This window comes from Mustela putorius, unplaced genomic scaffold (genome assembly GCF_011764305.1).
Source record: "Mustela putorius furo isolate JIRA1106 unplaced genomic scaffold, ASM1176430v1.1 tig00003942_pilon_pilon_pilon, whole genome shotgun sequence".
In the NCBI taxonomy this organism is placed as follows: Eukaryota; Metazoa; Chordata; class Mammalia; order Carnivora; family Mustelidae; genus Mustela; species Mustela putorius.
Window position 1 is genome coordinate 4,525,629 of NW_025422087.1, and position 24,490 is coordinate 4,550,118.

The 24,490-nt window shown below is 47.7% G+C and overlaps 1 protein-coding gene across 6 annotated transcripts in view; it reads right to left on the reverse strand.

Moving 5' to 3' along the window:
* SLC7A1 (solute carrier family 7 member 1) overlaps window positions 1–22,682 on the reverse strand; it is a 79,276-nt gene extending 56,594 nt beyond the window's left edge. For 2 of the 6 annotated variants that reach the window (XM_045069772.1, XM_045069774.1), the window contains exon 1: window positions 22,374–22,681. The gene's annotated coding sequence lies outside the window, so the exon portion shown is untranslated. Of the gene's footprint in view, window positions 1–14,077; window positions 14,128–22,373 lie in introns of those variants that run through there. The other 4 variants (XM_045069771.1, XM_045069773.1, XM_045069775.1 and 1 more) reach the window with 3 other exon arrangements.
* Window positions 22,683–24,490: the final 1,808 nt, after the last annotated feature.

Below are 24,490 nucleotides of genomic sequence, written 5' to 3' on the forward strand. Positions count from 1 at the left end.
ACTCTTCTTTGTTGACCTTTACATGTACAGTGTTGCTTCAAAACCCTTCTTCAAAGGAAAGGTCAAATGAAATGTCGCTGGGAAGCATGCCAGATGGCCACTGGCCAAGCAGGCACCGGCTCCCAGCGCTGAGGTTACCTGTGGGCGGTGTGACGAGGTGCCAAAGGCAGGTGAGGAGGCCCACAGCCGACTGCCTGCTCTCACGCCTGGGCACACCCACGCCCTCAGAAGCCCTGTCCTGAAGCCCAGCCCCAGGCCCTCTGGCAGCACACGATCCTTCATCTAGGAGGCCCTTCCTGAGCATTCCACGGCTTGTGCACTCCGTGAGGAACTGCAGGGTGTGGAGAAAGCTACGGGGTTCCTGTCCCGGGGGGGGCCTATCATTTAACAGAGCAGAAAGGAAGTATGGAAAAACGTACCAAGAGAACACACAGGAGGATTTCCGAAGAATGGAGGGCTGGGAAGCCAAAAGCCACTACTGCTGAGGTCACTGCCATAGGAGTGGGACTCGAAAGGAAGAGGCATGTGGGGAATGGGAGGGTCAGCAGGATGCAATAAATGACTGGACATTAGAGGCAGGGGATGACAGCAAGTCAAAGTGAACTCTAAAACCTCAAGTACGCTTGACAGGGACACAGAGGATTCCTTAAGAAGTGATGTCAAGAAAAACACATTTGGGAGGCGAATCCTAAGTCTGGGATTGGAAGCATCAGGACTGAGGCGAGAGTGAGGCCAGCCCGAGGTACCGAGGCCCTGACCATTTGAGCCCACCAGTCTCTCTCTGCGTCCGTTCGTAATACACCGACAGGCTAGAAGCCTATGAGAGAAAAGAATGAGCAACATGGTAGACCAAACAGACCATCTAGAGACAATTAACTCGTACACACAACCAACAGAGGACAACTCAGTTTGAAAAACCCAACTCTGCAAAATGTGATCCAGGATAAAACCAGACTTGGAAGAAACAAGAGGCACAGAACACACAGCAGCAGAAGCTACACTGAGTAGAGTCGGCCACAGAGAATGGTTGACAGATGCAGAAGACCTTTCCTGAAAATGTAAATGGAACATAATCTAACCTGATGAGAGCACTTTCAGGAAAAAAATACAAAATTTAAGAGGTGCTCCAAAGAAACTTAACTGACTTAAAACTGAAATTCACTCAGGGAAATAGATTCATCAACAATTTATCTGTGACGATATTGCTAAGAAAACGTGTATATTCACATAGTCAAAATATCCTCAGATCAAAACGGAGTGTCCAGCAGAGCCCCCGGGGCTGCCCACGAGCAGCTGGGCGCATGAGAGTCTGACATGACGGCTCCGGATGGGGCTTCCCGGAGAGAGGGGCGTGCTCATGGGTCAGAGCTCCCTGGGAGACAGCAAGGCAGGTAAGAGACTGTGGGGAACATTTGCATTCTGGGAGGCTAAGAAGGGAGTGGAGAGGAAGAGAGCAACTCTAGGAAAAGTCCACAAGCAGATGGACCTTCTGAAGTAAGGAGTGTGGCTCCATGTGTCTCCTGGCCGGCCACACCCTCACCCTTGGAAGGTTCCAGGAGCCACGACACAGAAGGTCTTCAGCTAGCTTGGCAGAGAGCCACCAGACCAAATATAGGAAACCTAATTAATCTGAATTTCACGCAAAGAATAAAGCTTTAGTGTAAGTATCTTTCCAATGTATCACAATGGTGACCTAAGCATGCCAAAAAATACTTTTCTTAGAGGAAAAAAAAAAAAAGTTATGCTAGAAAAGCAACCATTGCTTATCTATAACTTAAAATCTAATGGGGCCTCCAGTACTTCCATTTGCGAAATCTGATAACCCTAGCTTGGTGCTGACGGCTCAGGCCTGATCACCTCAGCCCCACCACATGTCCTCCTTGCCCACAGCCATCAGCCCCAATGTCCTGACTGCCTCCCCACAAAGGCTCTTCCCTGGTCCCAGCAGCTGAGTGGTGACGCCCTCGCACGCGGGCTGGAGGGAGCCTTCTGCCGCAGACCCAGAAAAGGAGAGCGTCTGCGGGAAAAGGGAACAGCCAACCATATGAACTATTTCCGAGAGATAATGGGGGTGAGGAATGATGACAGTTCACTGAATCACATTAGAAAGAGGCAACTGTGAGCAGTCTTAGGACAGTAGTAAGAGCTTAGTTTTCAGATCAAAGTTGGTTTCAGATCAAACACGGCATTTACTCTCCTTGGTTTCATCATTAAAAAAACAGGGTTCTAACAATGAATCTCGGAACACTGAAAATTAAAATAAAATTTAAAAATAATTTAAAAATTTAAAAATCCATTTATCAGATATTTAAAAAACAAAACAAAACAGGGTTCTCAGCCAATTGCTTGCCGCAAAGGCGGTATCTGCAGAGAACCCCAGGAGTTCCGCCCCATAAAGGGCAAGCACTTTGGTAACACAGGGCTGGCACCTTCCACACACAAGCAATAGCTGCTCAATGAATGAATGGATTCTATACTTCTTGAAGAGTTTGTTTTAAAAATCTGAATTCTCATAATGATTATTGAAAACACGAGCCTGGGGTGAATCTTAACACTTTGTGGCCATCACCACAGGAGCTAATAGTCTTTGCTCTTTAGTTTGTCAGTGGAGGATTGTTTGTGGTAGGAATCACAAGTGTCTGGGCAGAACCTAAACCAAACAAACAAAAACACCTGCAATGCTGCCTGATGAAGCACATGTTAAGATTCACATGAATAAAGCAGAGAAGAAAGGCCACCACCTCCAAACTAAAGTGAATCTAGCTCAGAATGCCATTTTTTTCCTATGCCCCTTTATGTAACTGTTGTAACTGTTCCTTAGTTATGGGAGCCCTTAATCAAACAAACATCTAAGAACAACACAATTTTCTTATTTAAACATAAAAGTATTTTCAACCCTGCACCAATTTCCCTTGATCTGTGCTGGAAGAAATCCCAGGGACGCCTTAAAACAATAAACTTCAGAAAAAGAAAAAAAGGGAGGGGGGACATATATTTTTATAAAGAGTACTGTATACTTCTAACTTAGGATAAGTCCACAGTATATTTGGAATTTTTGAAAAGAACCAACCCTTTATTTGCTTTGCTACTGTGGAACTTTCCACTGTGCTACAAGGCCCCAAATTTAGAAATTACAAACAAACTCGTGCCCGGACAAAGTGAAAGCTGTATTTAGCTTATGGATATGCTAATTCTTGGCATAAAACAAACACTCTATGCCTCCGCTAGACTTCTAGGTATTTTATGACCTAGTTAAAAGACTTAAGCTGAAAGGGAGTTTATGTGCAAATTAAATTCAAAGGTTTTTCATACCAATGCCTGAAAGATTTAAATTCCAAATGGAGTCTATGTTCTTAGTACTAATTTTTTCAAAGCTGGTCCAAAGGGAAGATCTCTGTCCTGACATGGAGGAGCCACATGCCTGCCTTACAACTTCCAGAAAAAGGCTCCACAGTTCCTCAGGCAGAGCTGAAGATACACCTTCTACTATTAACCTACAACAAACATCATTAATGCTTAATGTTGCCTACTGCTACTGTGAATAAGACCATCAACTCATGAGACGGGCAAAGGCAAGAAATAAAAAGCATTCTACAGAAAGAACCATTAGCTACCTCAGATATGTAAGACTGACCAGTTTTCTCACAGTTAGGAATTAGCTAATGCAACTGACATGTTTCTTAACATCCCCAACTCTCCCCTCTTTCCAATGGCTGACACCAACACGCCTTCATGTGTATCCTGCAGAATACCCAAGCTGCAAGGGAGCTGTCCGCTGGACCTGCACTGATGGTTCTTACCTTTCATTGGCTGAGGAACCCTGGGTGAGGAGCATATATTGTGGTGTGCGTTTCTGGACAACAAATGTACCATCCCCACCACCATTAGAAGGTAAACAGAAAACTGGGGAGTGATATACACAGGGAACCAACATCCACTGCCTGACAGCTAAGGATGTAGCTGTGAGCCGAGAGCACCGGTCGGCCGCTCCCTGGGTTATCCGATGCCCCGAAAGCCTGTATCTATCTGAACGATGAGCGGAGCAAGGCTTGGAGCAGGTCCCTGTGCAAGGTCAGCACTGGAGCCAGAGCCAAAACCCAGGCCTATCTGGCACCACAGTCCATCCAGGTAGTTCTAAGTTGGAGGAGGCCTTAGCCCTGTCTTGTCATGTCTATTGCTGAGCTCTTAAATTAATGATCTACATTTAAATGCCAGTATGAAACTTTATGAATTATCAACAGTGAAACACAAGGTCAATTCTAGAATTCAAATAAAGTTCTATACATAGCATATGGGTTTGCTTTGGTTAAAGGGGCAGTGAACCTGACAGTCAGATGGGGCTGAAGGCTCTCCTTTCCTGTGCCTCTTCTCTGAGGCCACCTTCCCTCCAGTAGGAACTGCTCCTGATGGCATCCCGAGCTTTCTCCATAGCTCTGGCCAGCAATCTGGCTGGACTCCAGCTCTTAACTCCATACTCCCACCCAGCTCGGTCAGGGTCAGCCGGAGCAGGGAGACTCGCTCAGTGGGCTCCCACGTTTGCAGCCAAATGCACAAGCCAATTAAAAGCACTGCACTGGGGGGTGGGAGCGGGCGCGGAAGACACAGAGCTGCCGAAGAGGTGAGGACCAGGTCAGGGCTGCCGTGCTTGTGTGGGCACAGCCCTCTCAGGTCCCAGGTGAGGGAGGACAGGATGGAAGGGAACACCCAGATAGGGTTGGGGAATCTGCAGGTATTCAGTGCCAAGAGGGGGCTGTGTCCATCTTGCGGCTGCAACTCACTTTATAAGGACCACAGAATGTAATAAGACAACTCGGATGGGCATCCTAGGCCCAGAGTTTGTCCTGCTCCTGTCCGAAATGTCAAGCAGCCCAGCTTTGGAGAGCCAAGAACGTAAGACATAACATCTCAGTCAGACTTGGTGCACTCCAGCCAAGAGTCCTGTCTTTGGCCACAAAGCTTGCTTTGTTAGCAGGCATGTCCCATGATAGCATTTGCAAAAGATTGGTGATAAACTCCGAACACCCCTGGCTCCCCCCACCTATCAATAACGACATTCTTCTTGAGCCCACTTCCCTTCTGGCCTCTACTCCCTCTGCTTCTGTCAATTTGTTACCAGAGGCAGAAAGCATGATTTGCTTTGTATTCTAAGACATGTGAAAGTCTGGACAAGGGACAACCTAACTTCAAGAGCTGGCTGAGCAATCTGCGGCTCATCTGGCCGTGGCCTGCAGGGAGTTTCAGATGCTAATCAAACTCCCTTCCCTTGGCATTGCCACACCGGGCAGTCCCAAATCTTCCAGCAAACCGTCTTATAAACTCCCCCTCCATTCTGAAACAAAAGCAAAGCCTTCTTGGGGACTTACAGACTAGAAATTTCCCTTCTTCTGTAATACAACCCTTATCGGATTTCTGTCCAGAGAGCAGATATTTAAGATATCTGAACTTCAGCTGTACAAGCGAAGTCTTTTCTTTTTTGCAAACTTGACTATCTGCCATCCTTTGTCCTCCTCTGAACCTTACGTGAACTCGGTGGCACAGCTGAGTGTGCGCTGTTCAATTCACCGGTGTGTTATTTTTATACACACACATCTGCACATCTAACTGAGAAAGCTCCGTCATCAGCCGGATCGCATCCACTAGGGTGAATCTAAAGGACCCTGGGCAGAACGCCGTTAGAAGAGGGTCCTTGCAGTTCAGCCCATGAAAGGAGCCAGGTGTCCCACCATCTGTCCCTAAGCTAGTCTACTCCAGGACATGGCGAGGGCTGAGGAACAGCGACAAAGGGAAGGCTTCTTCCCAGCAGAGACTAATGTGAGGCTCTCAGCTGACCCTCAGGTCTCAGCTGCCACCTCCTCCTGGAAGTCAGGCGCTCCATGTCCCGGGAAGATTCACCACCACTAGCAAAGCAGTGACCCTTCAATACTTCAGTACTGTTCTCTGTCACAACCCATCAAAAGCAGCAAACTTTAAAAAGTCCCATATTCCCTTTTCTCTGCACACGGTTCCTGGTAGCAGGAACCTTCTCTATCAGACCTCTTTCTTCATTCCATTGAGGAGAAACAGGTCTCTCCGAGGAGGTAGAGGCGAAGCAAAAGCAAGAACACCGGCAAGCGTTTTCCAGAAACCCAGCCTCCAGCAGAGGACCACTCTCGCTGCTGCTGCTGCTGAGAGGCCATGCCCAACTCAAGCCAGGCGGGTTAACATGGGCCAGCTTGCTTACTTTCTCCCGTGATGGGGCCTGTGTCTGTCTTCATGTGTATGGTTGGCTGTCCTTTGAAAAATCACCTCTCTCAAGCTCCTTCCCCAGGGAGATCCTTTGGGACTAAAGCTTCTCATGGCCTATCCCGACATTCCAAAACCTCCGCGAGAGACGCCCCACACAACTGGATACTGCTGCCAAGCACCTGACCCCAGCAACTGGCTGCCCCTGCTAGGAAGTTCTTGCCCTTGTCTCCGGATAAACAGCCACCAGCCCGGCAGGGGACCATGAACATGCGTCCAGGACTGCTCACTCTTTCCAGAAATGAGCTTAGGAAACACACAATTGTGACCAGCATGGTTCTTCTGGAGCATTCCCAGGGGGGGAACCAGTGGGAGTCGGGCAGACCATGTGGGTGCTGGTTACCTGGTACTTTTTTTTTTTACAGGAGCCATTGTGCTCCCGTGGCTGCACTAGTAGCCTAGCTCATTGTTTCTGAGCTAATACAGGCAAGGTGACCCTTCTGAGTCAAGATCTTCGCACCAACCTAACACCACACCTTCTGTTTTCTGCTATAGCAGATCACCACTATTCCCACTCCACACCTACTTTTTATAGTATAGACATCAAACCTCATGGAGCTTTTTAGTGGCTCCATAATTGTGCAATGTCACCAACTTCCTGCTAAGGACTGGAAACCCCCAAAGACAGTATCCTAACCCAATCTCTTCTAAATTCAAAAGCAGAAAATGGGGCCCTGAGTGCTCAGTCTTGCCCAGAACCGCACTAGTCCATGGCTAGGCCAGTGGCATGGAGGACTGACGGGGGAGCTCAAACCAGGGGGCAGTTGGAGAGGATGATGTGATGAGTCCCAAAGAGGACCTTGTGTCTAGGCAACAAAGGACAAAGGGCTCCAGGAGCTAACCACCTTTCCCCAGGCTGTGTTGAGGACACCTGCTGTCCCTCTACCACACATGACTTCCTTGCACGTTCATAAAACATCCCCTACTCCAGAAGTTACCCCTTGTGGTGTTCAGACAATACACAGACGTGCATGAAGAGTGGAACTTGCACCTTCTTCTTTACAAGGCATTTTTTACACCTTAGCACATGCCTTCATTTCCTTACCTGGCCACTCTGCTTAACTAGAGACCTATCTCTGCCAACATGACGAGTGCTAAAAAGCAAAGTGATTATTCACAGACCAGATTGCAAAGTTTCACCCAATATAAGTCGCTCATCTTACTGCCTGGTGAGACAAATAAAGAATGTGCAGGTTTCTTGAGACTGAAAAGTATAAAAAGGCTGATTGCAAACCACCCTCCACATTCCTGTATGAGGTGCCATAAATAAAACCTGATAGTCCCAAAGAAAAGAGGCCATCATGGAATATCATAAAGGCAACACCTATGGGAGGCAAGAGGCAGAAACTACCAAAGGGCATGGAGTACAGGGCATGGGTCAGTCCCCAATCCCACACACTGAGCCCACCGTCACCACCGCCATCCCCAGAGCTCCCAAGAAGGTCCAGTCATGGCTCACAAGTGTTTACAGAAGTGATGTCAAGTGTCAAATTTCATAGAAAAATGTAAAGGATGTTTCTATATGCCGTCTGACAGAAAGACTTCTCATAAGCATATGAATTAAGGAACCCAGGAAACACAGCAAAAATAAAAATCACAGGGGCGCCTGGGTGGCTCAGTGGGTTAAAGCCTCTGCCTTCGGCTCAGGTCATGATCCCCGGGTCCTGGGATCGAGTCCCACGTCAGGCTCTCTGCTAAGTGGGGAGCCTGCTTCCCACCCACCACTCCTCCCCCCGCCTCTCTGCCTGCTTATGATCTATCAAATAAATAAATAAAATCTTAAAAAAAAATAAAAATACACACGGAATTTAATAACATTCCCATGGCTTCTCCCCACCCCCCCACCACCCTTTTTCCCACCCTGTGAAGAGGTGCAAGAATACCATTCAGATCAAGGACTTTGGAAGACTTCTGGACATTTTCACAGCATTTGCAGTGAAACATGGAGGAACAGGACTGTACCAAAGCTTTTTAAGAAACTGCTCTGCCTTTCCTTCTTTCTTAAACTTTAAATGCCCCAATGCCAATATGTGTACTAGGCACAGAGCCTCTAACTGAATGGTTATCAAAAGCAGCCAAGTTCTTCCCCGACTATTCAAAGGCAAGTCTCTCCCCTTGGCTAAGCCTAGTGCCTCTGGGAGGTGGATGGGATCTGTGCCTGAGCACCCCTTTGACCTTCAGCCATCCATCTCTGCAAATGCTCTGAATCAACCACAAGGAAATGCAAGATTAAATACCTGAGCATCCACTCAAATGCATGCCCTCCTTTGCTAAGTGGCATCCTGGCTCAATATCTTCTGAGCAGAGGCTGTGGAACCTCGCCTCTCATACCCACTCTGGCACCGCCATGCCCCATCCCTTGGCACATCTCCCCCTGCCCCTTAATTAGAAAGTTCCTGACATTCATCTCTTGCATGAAGAATTTCCTGACTAAGAGAGAATAAGCAGGAACCTCTCCTGAGCCCACTGCACCACTCCCCAGCCTTCTGGAGGAATCGCCTCGCATGTTAATTTACACCTACTCCTTCACCAGCCAAGTAATAACACATGTATGTGCAGCCTCTGGAACCGGATTTCTCACTTGGCAGAAACCTCCCTGATAGCTGAGGATTAACCCTTTCTATGCCCTTTCTATATCAACCCTGATACAAAATAGATAGCTCACATTTATGGAATACTGGGCAAGAGTCTCAACTCACTTGGTGTATTTAAACCTCAACACAGTCTACAGTGTGAGAGACTGTAACTTTCACCCGTTCTCAGACAGGGAAACTGACTGTGCACATAGACATCCTGAAGTGGGGAGGGCTGGGGGCCGCTGTGCTTAAGTATCCCAAACCACACTGGTTATTTACTTCTTGCATCTCCTTTTATGTTGTTCTGCTGCCTTTCTACTGCTAGGGCCCCAGCTATCACTTGTCTCCAGGGTTAGAAGCCCCACCTCTACGATCTGACTTACCACTTCCTATCTGCAATTGGCTGTAAACAGATAATCGGGCTGGTCAGAAATGAGTATACCAGTGGGCCCCCACACCCTTCCCATCCTAGGGGCCCTGAAGCCTGTGGGCTCTGGGACAGTAACTGCTTGAGCTCTTGAAAAGGTTACCTTTTGAGCCTCTACTCAATACCAAGCACTGCCCCCAGGTACTGGAGCCACAAAGACAAATGTGCCCAGGCCCTGTCTTTGGGAGCTTACGTCTCCTTGATTAGTTCCAGGCTCTAGCAGTAGGCAGATGCCTGCTCATCCAAGAGGTCCCACGAGTCAGTTAGAAATGCCGACCCCAGACCTGCTGAATCAGATCTGCATTTCTGGGAGATCTCCAGGGAAGGACCTGTATGCGTGTGTACTGGTCTAGGTAGTTTAGAGCCTCCTGAAGTTTGACCTTAAGGCTACGAAAAGCACTATTTCATTATGCAAGTTATTTAACTTACATACTTATTGAAATGCATCCCTTTGCTCTCTCCTTAACATCTGCCCTATTACATCTGCCTAATCCACGTGTGTGCCTACCTCCATGATTTCTAGACAGTGACGGAAGAATAAAGTAGTAAGTAAGGGGCATACTGCAAAATCCATCCAACATACACAATACGGTCGAAGTCTCTTGCTTTGTGCGCTACAAAATATGACACGGTTAGTCTCGTCCCTGAGTTTAAGTTTTTATCTGATTAGTGTACAAGTGCATCTGTAAGTGCGGGCCTCCTGTGGATGTCCAGACCTAGCAGGACTATGGTTTCAGGCCACAGAATTTTAGAGGAGCCTATATCCATGCCCACACACAGAATAAAGTGAGCCATAAAGTCCTGTTAGCTCAAGAGCAGCTTCTGTCTAGTAGCAGGAGCAATTCTAGAAAGGGAGAGAATGGCGGTTTCTGAGTCGTTACTCATTTGAACTTGGGACAGTGCTGCTTGTTCCTACAAAGCATCAGGATGGAGGGATCACCCCCCTTCTCTCTATTCTTGCTCCCACCATTTCTCCAGGGCAAATATTATTTCCTTCATGCACACAGTCACACACCTCACTGGAAAAAGACCCCTGCTGGGGAGCCAACACTCCCCTAAGAGGCTCCAAACCTCCCACCAGCTCAAAGGCTCTCTGAGGTGATTCAGCAAGAACTCCCTTGCAGATTGTCAAGGCAATACAATTAACAGCCAGCCAGGAGCAACAGGAATGTCTTTGTGCAGAGTATGTTCTCCTCCCCAGCCTCTTGCCCTCACTCAAAATCACCCAAGAAATCCAGGGTGGCAATTCCCTTGCCTGACTCATCAGCCCAGACCTGAGAGAGTCCTTCAGTAATTAGGACTGAATCTGGCCACGAACGACACCTAATAATTTCCAAAATTCCAATGGTATCCAACTCTGAGACTAGTGAGACATTCTTCCTAGTTAATTCAGACTACTCAAAGAATTAATGAGTGTTCTTGCCAAATATCACCCAAGATTGCTCTCTAGAAAGAAAGAAATGTCTCCTGACAAAAGTGCTTTGTTTTTTTCTTTTTTAACAAAACCAGCTGCTACAAATTGGGGTTAAAGATTTACGAGGGATGTGTTATGCAAATACAATAACAGATTATCCCATATGTCACATAATATTAACATATATAAGAGCATAAAATTAAGTTCATGAGGATTCTTCCCTAATAGTATCAGTAGCGGTAGTAATATTTGTTTCTTACAGATGAATTTTTTTTTTTTTTAATTTACTTGACAGACAGAGATCACAAGTAGGCAGAGAGGCAGGCAGAGAGAAAGGAAGGAAAGCAGGCTCCTGCTGAACAGAGAGCCCGATGCGGGGCTCGATCCCAGAACCCTGGGATCATGACCTGAGCCGAAAGCAGAGGCTTAACCCACTGAGCCACCCAGGCACCCCCAGATGAATTTTTGAAAGACTATAAACTAAGTATTCTGAATTCTTACAATAAATTTATTATTATTGAGAAGCATAATAAATAAGAGAAGTTTACAAGAAACAAGGACAGACTTTTGTACAATGTTTCAACAAAGCAGGCAACTTATCTTGTTCTAATTCTGTTCTGTTACTGTGCTCTAGTTCACAGAATCAATTCCCTTGATTTACAATTGTTTTAAGAATTATATACACAGGGGCACCTGGGTGGCTCAGATAGTTAAGCATCTAATTCTTGGTTTTGGTTCAGGCCATGATCTCACAGGTCCTGGGACTGAGCCCTAAATGGGGCTCCACACTGAGCGGGAAGTCTGCTTGAGATTCTCTCCCTCTGACCATCACTAACTCCCCCAAATAAATAAATAAATAAATAAATAAATAAAATAATGTACACAGGCTTCTTACCTAAAAAATATTTATTTTCTAAGCAAAAAATAAATAAATAAAAATAAATAAATCGAACAACTCTCAAGCAAGATTTAAGTTTATGCAAAATCCATTCAAAGTTTTCAAGGCAAACTATTTAATGATATGACCGCTATTACTAATATTATATATTCAATGCTCTGTTCAATTTTAATCCATCAGACTTAAAAGTCCAAAAATCAGTATTTCTATTAGAGTATCTTTTCTCCCTTATCTTCCCATAAATCTTTAACTCTGAAAGGCTTATCATTCAGATAGGTTCTTCTTCAAATCACAATAAATAAAATATACTCAAAAAAGACTTTTCAAAGTGCTAGAATTAACAAACGTTCAGGCCATCTCTAAAAAAACCACACATGAAAAAACCTGACCAGGCCAATTTCAAAAGCACTAGCACGTGAGGGGAGCAAAAGACCGAGCCCACCGTTTGCATCAGCAGGAAACCACACCGGGAACTCACACAGGTCTTGCCCTGTGTCCCTGTTCACCTGCTTGGGAATCATCACCAAAAAGAATATCCATTTCAGTTAGAAACCCTCAAATCACCACGAAAGGAAACCTCTACCCCCTGAATGCCTTTGTCCAAACCGGCCTGGACTGATAATTCCTCCCATTCCCCAGCCCAGCAAACCTGAAACTCAGGCCACCAAGGGGGCGGGGGGCGGGGGACAGGCGGGTTTGCAGGTTAGCATGCCCAACTGCAAGTTGCCAGCAGGATTTTTTTTTTTTTTAAACATGTAATAGAAAAGGAAAATTATCAGGATGCACGGCAGGTACAACAATGAAGGACGCTTCATGAAAACTTTCATTTTAATCTCTAGACATGGTGTGCCCCGATATGTGTACTTGATCACGGTGTAAACTGATTTGTTATTATGGACTGCAGCCGCAGGAGTCTGAAAGCTGCCATCCACAGGAGAACCAGTGTGTGGATGCCACCAGTTTATCGCAAACAGCCCCAAGGAAGACTTCCCAAAGACCAGGCTTCCAGAACCCTGTGCAGACGGCACGGTGGAAAGGCTTCCAATGCAGCTCTGAAAACTAAGAACCTGTGTCCTTCTGACAGGAATGAAATGATCTCACCTAGGCCAGGTACGGATGGCTGTACCATTCACCTGCCCTGCAAAAATCCACCAACACTAGGGCCATTTTCAAAGCTAACTTACATTGCAGGTAAAGGTGAGATGCTGTGTTTTTTAAAGAACTTATAAACAAAACCAGGCCAACGTACATCCAATGTCTCATGGTAATATTAATACTCAAAAATAAGACATCCTGGACAAACCCGGCAAAAACAACAGGACAAGATAAGCTGCTCCAATGGTACATCAGCTAGAGAGTATATGAAAACATACGATTTTACCCAATCTGTGAAAGTGCCTCATAGCCAACCCAGGAAAAACTTTAACATTCTGATAGTCTAATTTCAACAGAAGATGATTCTTCCAAAACTAGAAATGTCAAAGTCACTCATTCTCAGTATGATTTGTACCAAAGTACAAAATGTGGAACATATTTGTACTGAAAAACAAAATAAACCCCAAATTGAAATGTCAGGGCAGCAGTACAACAAACTTAAAATAATGTATTGTTCTTTCCACCTGCCAAAATGTTACTATTTAGTCCAAAATCTTCCGCCTTTAAAATGCTGTTTTATTGGGGTGTTTGGGTGGCTCAGTCGTTTAAATGTCTGACTCTTGATTTTGGCCTATGTCCTGATCTCAAGGTTGTGAGATGGAGCCCCAAGTCAGGCTCCATACTGAACATGGAGCCTGCTTAAGATTCTCTCTCCCTTTCCCCGTGCTCCTCCTTCCCTTCCCCAAGAGCACGCACTCTCTCTAAAAAAAAAAATAAAAGTAAAAAAATATTATTTTTACTAATTATGTAAATATTCACCCAACAAGGACTTGTTGAGCACTATTTTAAGTGCTACACACAGATCAGTGAACAAACCGAAGTCCAATTTTAACAGTGTTTCCTTTCTGTGCAAATATATATCTCAGATAACATAATAATGAACACAACAGTACTGCATCCAGACCTTACTTTCACTTTTAACAGCAAAGTTTTTCCCATAAGATCAAGTATTCTTTGAAAATGCCATTTTCGGGGTGGCTCGGTCCATTAAGCGTCTAACTTTTGGAGCTTGGGTCATGATCTCGGGGTTGTGGAATCAAGTTCCACCTTGGGCTCTATGCTCGGCAGGGAGTTTGCTTGGTATTGTCTCCTTCACCCTCTGCCCCTCAGCCCCCCTAAAATGAAAAAGTGAATCTTTTAAAAAAAGGGGGGGGAGAAAATGCCATTTTCATTGGCTACATAATATTCCATCCTGGATGGTGTCAATTTACGAAAAGACATTTCTAAATGCTTACCACAAGACAAAAGCACAAACAAGACAGTTAAATACAGCATGAAAAACCTAGATTTAGGACCTTAGGTAGGGGAGGAAAACACGTTCTTACCAACTCACAGAGCGTGGGCAGTGGACACCAATGCAGTCACACCTTCATCACCATGCACCACATTAAGGACTAATTTGTGAATCTCCCTTTATAAGCCTCATTCTCTCTTTGATCCAAGAGAACATTGTCTGCACAGAACAATAGGTTTTCATTTCAATTTCCCTTCTTTTCAGGAAAGGAAATGTTTGCACTTCAAAGGGTTTCTTTGAAGAGCAGCTCTCCAGTCCTGGCCCATCCAGGTTAGGAGTTCCGTGGCCTCAGCAGGGTGTCCACAGTCTGGGCGGCTGCCCACCCTGTCACTCTCAAGGCCAGCTCCTTCAAGGAGAGGGTCTGGTGCAGGAGAAGAAAAAATAAACACATGGAAAAACACTTGAGGCTTTTGATCCCGCCCTGCAGATGCCCTTTTTCACACATAATGCAGGTTTACAGCTCAGGGAAACTGAGGTACAAAAGGATGGGGAGCCATGGACAAGGTGATAGCAGCTTCTTGGAGCAAAACCATTCTAGAGTCCAGATTTACTCAGTGAAGACCCCTTCCAGGGCCCAAAGAAGTGAGCCCCTTTCAGTTATCACTCGTGATGACAAAGAGGGCAGCCTGGATAAATGAAATGCAGGAGCAAGATCTACACTTCATAGAAAAGTTTTGAAACCTTCCCCCAAGAACTTTTGGGGAGCAAAGTCACAGACAAAGAGCAAAATTCACCATTTAGAACTTCACCTCCTATTTCTCCACTGGCCCGCTCACAGAGGCCCAAGAGGTTCAACAAGAGGCGAGCCTAACAAGCACGTTAAAAAACCACAGGTATTTGCCAAGAGGGTAGCGCCATTTCTCTGGATTGAAGCCCATGACCATATTCCCCCCCTCTGCTAGGTCTAGGAAGTCAGGGGTATATACTGGACAAGGCAGGACATGCATCATTTCTTTTCACATCTTGAACAAGTTCTGGGTATTCACTAATGATTTCCACCCTCCCCTACCCCAAGGTGGTTAAGTTCACCTGCTCAGGTGGGCAACCTGAGCAGGAGGTGGGCAGGAGCAGGAAAAACACTCCCCTCTGCTCTGCTCCAGACAGGGAGCCTGTTCCTCCCCAAAGCCCAAGGACACCATGGGCTCCTGCCCTGAGTGTCTGGGGTGTAGGTCTCCTGTGCAAAAGCTGTCCACACCTACCTTGCCGCAAGCCCTCCACCCAGCCTGGCGCTAAGCCTCCGTGCTGGAATTCCACATTATTTTTATTCTCCCCTTCTCTCATTTTTCTGTAGTTTCCAAATTTTTCACAATGAGCATTCAAACTTTCAGAAACATTTTTTCTTAAAGAGGCTTGTGAGATAGAAATTTAGACCATAGTTCCTTTGAAAGATCCTCTCCCCAACACACAAAAATTGTATTTATGCATATATATGGCCATAAAGGACATTATTTGGACAACTGAAAGTCGAATACAGACCGTGGACTAGATAATAATGTGAATCAATGTTCAACTTCCTCATTTGGGTATCATACTCTGGTTATGCAAGAGAACATCCTTATTCTTAGGAAATACACACTGAAGTCTATAGGGTGAAGGAGTCTAAATAAAAGGGCATGATGTCTTCAGCTCTGTCTCAAATCATTCAGGAAAAAAACACATATGGGTGTGTAGAGACAGACTGATGGAGCCGTAGATACCTACATAGAAAGGGTAGAAGAAGCAAAATACAACTACTGGGGTGAACTTGAGAAAAGGGTAGACTGAAGCTCCTTGCACTGCCCCTGCCACTTTTCTTTAAGTTTGCAATGTTTGCAAACAAGGCAGGAATAGCCAGGAGAAAAGGAAGAGAAAGGCAGGAGAAGTAATAAAGTTGTCCCTGCAACAACTGCCAGCTTGAGGGCCCTGACTGCTACCCTGGCTGGGGCAGCTTACCACAGCACACTAGGGAAGTCAGCAGTCAAGATGTGGTCCCCAGAAGGAGGCTGACTGCCCCCCTGTGAAGTTCCCAGTTCCCGCAGGACGTCCTGCAGAGGGCTCTCCTGGAGCCCAGATGGCCCGACATGCAGGAGTGAAACAGGGCTTCCCCGTGGCCTGGGCAGCAAGTACCACATCCAGTTCCGCTCTGACCAGGATGCCAGACCGCGACCCAGGAAGCCTGCCACCTCGCCAGTGTCCGCCACACACACCAGCAGCTCCAGGTCTGGCTGGCGCCCCGCATGGCTGTCTATAGGCACTAAAGCTCTGCACTGCGTTCCAGGCTGGCAGGAGCGGAAGGAAAGCAGGGTGCTGTCCAGCGGAGCGACTCCAGGGCTCACTCAGAAGCAAGGGGGAGCGAGGGACCGAGCAGCGGCGAGTGTGCGTGCTATATCTCCGGCCGGGCACTACCCGCTGCACATGGCGTGCCAGGACACAGTCCCAGGGGAGGCGGGCACCTGGCACAGGCTGCCACCCGCACACCCAAGGCACACTGATGGTCGGGACTCGGAGCCAGGCCCCTAGGGTTCAAGTCCTCGCTCTGCCACTTACTGCCCAAGTGCATACATACGGGCAACTTGTGTCACTTCTCAGAGCTTCTGCTTCACATCACTCAAAACAGTATTGCCAACCTTACTGGGCAGCTGTGAGGATTACCAGAACACATGAAGTGCCAAGCACACAGTGAGCACTCAGTAAGCACTGGTGAGTCCTGATCATACCCAGTCCCGGCCTCTCCCTTCTTTCCTATTTGATGCAACAGACTCTGGTTAATGGCACTTCATTGACCAATAGAAGATACACTTCCAAGAGACCTAAAGATAGGAAGACAACAGTTACAACACTGTAAGGAAGCAACAGCAAGAGTGGGTAAGCGTGGATTTGCTCCCTTGTTCCCCTGCTGCCCCAGGGGAGGTGCCTAGCACCCCTACCCCAAGGCCCTAGGGGACCTTCTGTTGTCACCTCCAGGAAAGGGATGAAATAAGATGGAAAACAGAGGTGGAAGTGTTTGGCTTTGGTTTCTATACCCAAAGCCATCAGGGTAATTTGGACAAAATGTGTCAGGATGACTATGATGAGGGCAGATAAGCCCCCCCAAACACACACACACACACACACTTACTCGGTGTTATATGCGCACGCACACAGACACACACTGACAAGCAAGCACTAGGAATGGAGCCATGAGCTCAGCTTTCCAGAGGAGTGGCTAAACCCAAAGTGTATGGATCTGAGACTGAAAGGAATCTGACTCCCCACACACCCAGGGAGGTCCCTGGTCCCCAAAGAGTTTAAGGCTTCAAGGTCATCAAGGCAGTCAGAGCCAGCAGAGGCCCAGAGACTACAGTTCTTTCTCTCACGTCTCCCTTCACCATTGTGGCAAAAAGGCTACAGAATGCTCCCCATGACCCCAAATGTAAAAGGTCAGTGGTGAACAGAGCCCCAGAGGGCTAGAGGGGACAATGGTACAGGAACTAAGGTCACATTCACTGATCCTGGACCTGGGTCAGCAGATGCCTCAGAGGCTCAATGTCCCCCCAACACCTTGGCACTCCATCCACCCCCAGCAATCTAATTCCAAGGAAAAGGGATTATATTTTAACCCCTTGGCAGAATGGGAGAGCAAAACAAACTTGTTACAAGAATTATTTCCTCCACATCTAAACCAAAGAACTGACTTTTCTTTCCAGTACAATAGTTAACACTTATTTTAAGCTGTTGATACGTGCCAGAAGCTGTGTCAAGAACATAACATAGATTATACCTCACTTAAATCCTCTCGATCCTGTAAGATAGGCAGGAGAAGCTGATTATTAGGCAAACAATATGGTGAAGAAGTTACACGTGAGAATACATTAGAAAAGGCACTGACCCTGTCAGTAGACCCCACTTGGGGACCCAGCCCCTTCTACACAAGGGGCCCTGGCCTCTCCTGTGACCCCCACAGCCCATGATCCCTGGAGAACTCAGGCTGGCCACGCGGAGCAGAGGCCACTCCCCGGCAGCCCAGAGTCAGTACTTCGAGCTGGTCGCTACAATAGAGAATTCGTGACACATGGAGCACTGAGAGGGTAGGACCCACTCCTGAACAAATGGGAAAGGATGTGTTCGTTCTCACAGTCAAGTGATCTGAACAAACATTCTGGAGAAAGCACTAGAGGAGAAATACAGGACGTTAAGGGAACAAAGCTGTCCATGCCCTCTGTGCCTCCAGAAAAGGGAAGAACAAGCTCACGATCCACTCGGGAGAAAGGGAGAGAGGACAGAGAAATACGCACAAGCTCAGGGAAGCTGTGGGACATCCTCTCTTCCACCTTTGGATACAATCCCCTGGCAGCAGCCTTTGAAGGCTTCCCTGAGCTTGATTTCTGGTTGCCATAGTCAGAACAGTAGACTGGTAACAGAAAAAACTTACTTCATGAAAGAATTCTCAATATTGATTCCGGGACCTTTATTCATCCAAAGAATACTATGGAATTCGTAGTTTTGTGAGCTTCGTTATCCGGAGGCTGAGAGGGAAGGCTTCCCCCATCTATGGATAGAGCGAGTCCACGGGGTTGAGAGTCTGAATGCCACTCTAGCGGGCTGCCCACAGAGTGGCCAAGCCAGACACCATAAGCCTACAGGGGCGCTGTTCCCAGCATGCCTCCTACCTGTCCTCAGCTCCCAAAGCAGCCTCCTTCCTTTCAACGCACCTCACCTCAGCCTGCACTGAAGCTGGAAAGGCCCCTAACCACACATGACTCGAATTCATTCACGCCATTCGGTCACCAAATGTACCATCTGGCAGTCTGAACCCTTACTGACAATCAACAGAGGGGAAAAGCCAAAGGAAAGACTGGGTGTGGCAGGATGGGTCAACCCTATGCCAGAATCGATTCCAGTGTCCAGAAATGTCTTTCCTAGAGCTGGTGTCCCTAGAAGGAAGGACTCCAGACCAAGGGTAAAGTAACCAGCCTTCCTCACAGCTCTGCCAATGCCATAGATCTGAAGGAATGCCTTTCGAGTGGGATGAACATATTTAGCAGTCCTCCAAACTGTTTTACCAATCTGTCACCTGTTCTTCTGACTCACAGGTGGCAAACGCACTAAACCTCCCATGACAGATTCCAATGCAGTATTAACAACTGCAGGGATGGTTCTTTTCAAAGATGCTTTGGAGTCAGGGGAGAAAGATTATGGACAAAGAGGAGAGAGATGTACTACAGGGCTGTTAATTTGCCATGGGAGATAGTACGCCTCTATTCTGTGGCTGGAAGAGACCTGAATCCTTGTGGTGGATACAACCTTGGCCTGGGAACCAATTCCACTGCCCCAAGACACAAGAAACCCCTGGAAGCAGGTGCCCTGAAGGCCCAAGAATGAAAAAGGAGGTATACCTCGTGTGGCAGAGGGTCCCCGTCCTGGCCATGGGACAAATCCACAGCCAAGGTGCTTACTGGAAGGTGGCAGAGGGGCACAGGGAGTCTGCAAGCACCAAGAGATCCCTACATTAGGTTCAAGGAAGCAAGACAGCTAGGTGAAAAAGAAGGAAGCCACCATACTGGGGCCGGTTGCTACAATGCAGTCATGCACCTGAGAGGGGCCCCTGAGCAGACAGAGTTCAACCTTGAGAACAGAAATGTCTAAAAAAAAAAGTCAGTTGTGACTTTTAGAAGAGTCCTTCCCAACATGCTCATTCTTCCATATTCCCATCTCGTTAATACCATATGGCAGCTCTACTTCTTGGAATCGCATTTGACCTTTCACACCTCACGTGAACTTCCCGGGCCAAGCCTGTTGAGTCTCCCTTTAAAATCTACAGTTGGAACAAGTAGTTAAGTCTACAGGTGGAGCAGAACTCAACCCCCGCCCCCATCTCTACCATTACCACCCCAGCCCAAGCCATCGCCGCTCAAGGAAATGACATATGGTCACTCTCTCTTGTGCACATACAACATGAAGTTGGATTGTATTCCAGACTTAAGTTACATTTCTCCCTGCTTCTATGCCTGCCCACTTCCCGCACCTCCATATAATCTCCATGCAGCATTTAAAGTAATCCTCGGAGGGTTCTCCAGCTCATCCAAAGTAAAAGCAAAGTCCTCATGGTTCATGCGATCTGCCCTCAACTGGAAGAGGGCAGTGATACTGATGGGCCCCAGGTGTGAAGAGACCAATCATACAGAATAACACTAGGGTCCCATCCACAGGTCCTGCTTGGACCTGAACCCGATAAAATGATAAACAGCTACAAGATGCATCTGGGATATAGAAAAATGTTTCTCTCCATTACTTGTTCTTATTTCAAATTCCCCCATAGGATTAATAAACCAATACCTCCAAATACATGGTTAATAATGAAAAAGGATTAATCCAATTAGACATAATACTGGGCCCTCCAACATAATTACATATTTTTACTGATCTTAGTAGAAAAAAAGCTCCAGACTAGAACAATCAATAAGCATGTACTTATACCAAATATAATTAACATGTGTCTTAGAATACAAGCTCCCCAGGGTTGGCAATCTTGCCTTCCAAGCCTTTTTCCTTCTAAAGCAAATTATTATATAGATAAGAGCACTCGTTTGGCCCAAATCCAGATTCAACCAACTGCGTATATTTCTGATCTCTATTAAGTTTTGTCCTGTTTGCTTAGTCAGAACTCCTTTGACACTCTTTAAATTTATCTATAATGATTAACATGATTGTAATATGCTAAACCTTTGAAAACTATGTTAATCCATTGTTGACTTTGTCCCCTAACGTCTATTTTGATTGTGTGGCTTAAATAAGACCTTTTGTTTTAATGACAGAAGGGTGTGTTTATATAAAAATAATGATAATTTCCACTGAGACCAACTAAAAATATCAGGGGAATAAATGTATCATGGTTTCCTACTATCTGAACCAAACATAAAGGGCAAGAAATGTTACTATCAACTCCCAAGTAAATTATAATTCAAATTAAAGACAATTAGAAAATTCAGCCACAAGCCAACAAAAAGTTCTCCACTGACCAAATTTTGAAGAGCACTTTTTAAAAAATTTTTATTTATTTAACAGACAGAGATCACAAGTAGGCATAGAGGTAGGCAGAGAGAGAGAGGGAAGCAGGCTCCCCGCTGAGCGGAGAGCCCAATGTGGGGCTGGATCCTAGGACCTGGGACCATGACTGGAGCCAAAGGCAGAGGCTTTAACCCACTGAGCCACCCAGGTGTCCCTAAAGAGCACATTTTTAAGGAAATATACCAGGGACTGAAATCCCAACCCTCTCCTCCCATAACTACACCTGGAACAGAACATAAGTCTAGGTTTCTTCCCTGGAGAGAGAGAGAGCCCCACCATGTGTATTGGGAGGTGCAGTTTTCTTCCTGGAGGCACATGTCTCTACTACCCTAATCTCACCAGACAAATACCACCAGTATCTGCCTCCCACACCCACTGAAAAGGGGAAGGAGCTAAAATAGCACTTCATAGTAGTACTCAGCACAAGGGCCGCTCTGTGTACACACGGGTTTAGAATGCCTGCTCGACCTGCCCAGTTTGGGAAGTTTTCTACTACGCAGAAAGGAACACACTGGGAAAAGGTTGTCTTTATTAAGCCGGAATAACTTCCTCTCCCTCCAAACCATCTGGAAGGCTTGAAGAACTCAGCCTTCATGTGTCAAATCGGGTTACAAGGAAGCCCACCCAGGGGGGAACTTACCCGAAATCACCCTGGAAACTCAGACAAGAGGTGTAGGCGGGCCGGGGCGCGACCCGAGCTCTAGGGATAAGAGGTGGGCGCCGCAGGCAGGGTGCGGGGGTGCACCGCTGTGCCCAGGCCGGCCACCTGCCGCGGGACCACCCCCGCGGCCACAGGGCAGGCTCCCACCAAGACGATGACACATCGCAGACCTCGTGGCGGGGCGGGGTGCTCTGCTCCGCGCCATGTAAGGGCAGGCCTCCGGATGCCTCCCGGCCGGGCCCGCATGCCCGCTGATGCGGCCAGTCCCGCCTCCTGCCCACCGCGACCACCCGGACGGTCCCGGCGCGGGGTCGCTGGCGGGCGCGCGCGGCGGGCATCACGGCGGCGCCAGGTCGTCCACGCTTACTCACTCGGTGTTGCATCATGCACCACGCCGCGCGCCTTCAGGGAACCAAAATGGACTCCGGTGGAGGAGACAGCCGCATGGGCACCGGCCCCGCGCGCACAGCCCCGCGCCCGTCCTGCCCTTGCCCACCCCGGAGGATGCCAGCACCCACGGCGCCGGACCCACGCCGCTCCCGGAGCCGCCCTCCCGCGGCCCCACGCGGCGCCGGGGACCCCTCCAAGGTGACCCGGGGCGGAGCAGCTGCCCTAGCGCCGGCGGGGGCCGGGCACTCACCGAGGCGGCGGGCGGGCGGCGGGTGGCAGGATGCGGACTAGTCCGCGGAGGGGCTCGGCACGCGCCGCTGGAAGGACGGCTGCTCGGACGGAGGCGCGGCGCGTAGGGAGCGGGAGCTGCGGCTGCGGTTAGCGGACGCTGGCTGGCCTCGCGCCCCGCCCGGCAGTTCACCTGCCCGCGCCGACTGAATGGAGCGTGGAGAGCGGGCGGGCTCTGGCGCCGGGTTTCATCAGCCGCGCGCCGGGCCCCCGCCCCTCGCTCCCGCCCCGCGGCCCCGGCAGCCCCCGTCCAATCGCGCGCTTCAACCGCCGGGTACCAATGGGAGCGCGGCGCGGCGGGACGGCAGGCCCGAGGCGGTGGCCGGGGCGGGGCGGAGGGGCGGGGAGGACCGTGTCCGCGCTGGGGTTCCCCGGGCCGGCGGCTATTCCCCGCGCCTTCGCTTCGGCTCCGCCCTCTTGTTGCCATTTTTCCGCCAATCCGAGCCCGCGGCGCGATCGCATCCCCGGGTCCTCTGACAGCCGGAACCTCGCGGGTCCGGGTTAGCGCCCGCAGGGCAGTGCTGCCCAGAGCGGCGGGCCCCAGGGAGCTGACACCGAGCTCGCCACCAGTGCTCCTTTTCCAGAGATAAAACATCTGGGAAGCACTTCAAAAGTTCTTTTTTTTTTTTTTTTAAGTAAATCTTCACTTGTCATTGGATTATTTTATTATTGCTATTCCTTTGTTTTTAATAAATAACTTACTCTTGCCCCTTATCAGGAAGGGCCCTGAAGCCTGAATCGGCCTGTGTCACAAGCACACCTGACCGGCTGGCTAGTCAAAATGGCTTACTTCCAGAGTTACTCTCCCCTAGATGGCAAAAACTTTAGAACCGAATCCCACAGTGCTCACTGCACAAGCTGCCTCTTTGTTGTCTCTCTTTGCTGCAAAAACCCCACACAAGAAATACAACCTATAGAGATCCAGTAATCTGTACCATGGGAGACGTGAGCGAGTCATAGATTAATCCTGCCAGCCTCCTTCTAACTTTGTGAATAACAAACACACACAACAAAACAAAAAGCACAGAAAAATGACAGCACAGTGTTCATGGCCTCAGAGTCTTGGCCACACCATCAAACCCCCTCCCTCCTCCATCCCCCAGGTACAGTGTCTTTGGTCAGTAATTGGGACTCACTGTCAGCTACTGGATATGAAACTGTCTTGGAACTACACTAGCAGTTTATAAAATACATAGCTGCACGGTGTTGGCTTCAGAAAGATATTCATGAACACAGAGAAATGAGCTAATATTGGTAAAGCACTTTGAACAGTGTCAAAATGAACAGTTTGGAGTCATAATAAGCAACTAGGTATGTGCTATTTTAAAACAGTTTCAATTGTGAGGTGGTGAAATGATGCCTTCGAGTTGCATTATGGAGGCCTCCTGTTCTGGGGCTTTTCCTGAATCCCACACAGCCCCCTTCACCTGCTGACATAGCCATCCACAGAAGGAAGCCTGCTGTGATTCAAGGACCATCCTCGTTGCCTTTGCGCCAGATCTTGATTAGAATCTCAATTCCACCATCTCATTTGCTGTGTTATCTTCTGCAAGCTATTTCATCTCTGTTTGGGAGTGATAAACCTTGTATTATTTTTTTAACCTTGTGCTCTTATCAGAAGCCTATCCCTTAGTGTTTAAAATATGATTGTGAGATTTTTTTTTAAATCTCTTGGCAGTAAAATAGAATTTAGTAGGTTGTAGAGATGCCCTGTTTGGGCAACACAGAGAGGGAATGTAGAGTTGATGTGTAAATTCTGAGAGCAAGTGTTCCAGGCACTGATGGGTATATAGGGAGAACTTAACCAAGAGGATTTTTAACTAAATGCTCAGTTTAGCAGTCCAATCCAGCAGGCTTTGTCTTCGGGAAGATGTTAGGAGAATCTCAGTGATAAGGAATTTAAGCAAGCAACTTCACAGCAAAAAGGATTCAGTGTGAGCCAGAGAAAAAACAATTATGGTCAAGATCTCAGCAAAAAGTTAGGGGGAAAGTTCAAAAAAATAAACTGGCTGAATGTTTTTAATAAAGCTAAATTTCAGGCAGATTAGGACTCACATGGCAGGTCCTGAAGGACCATGA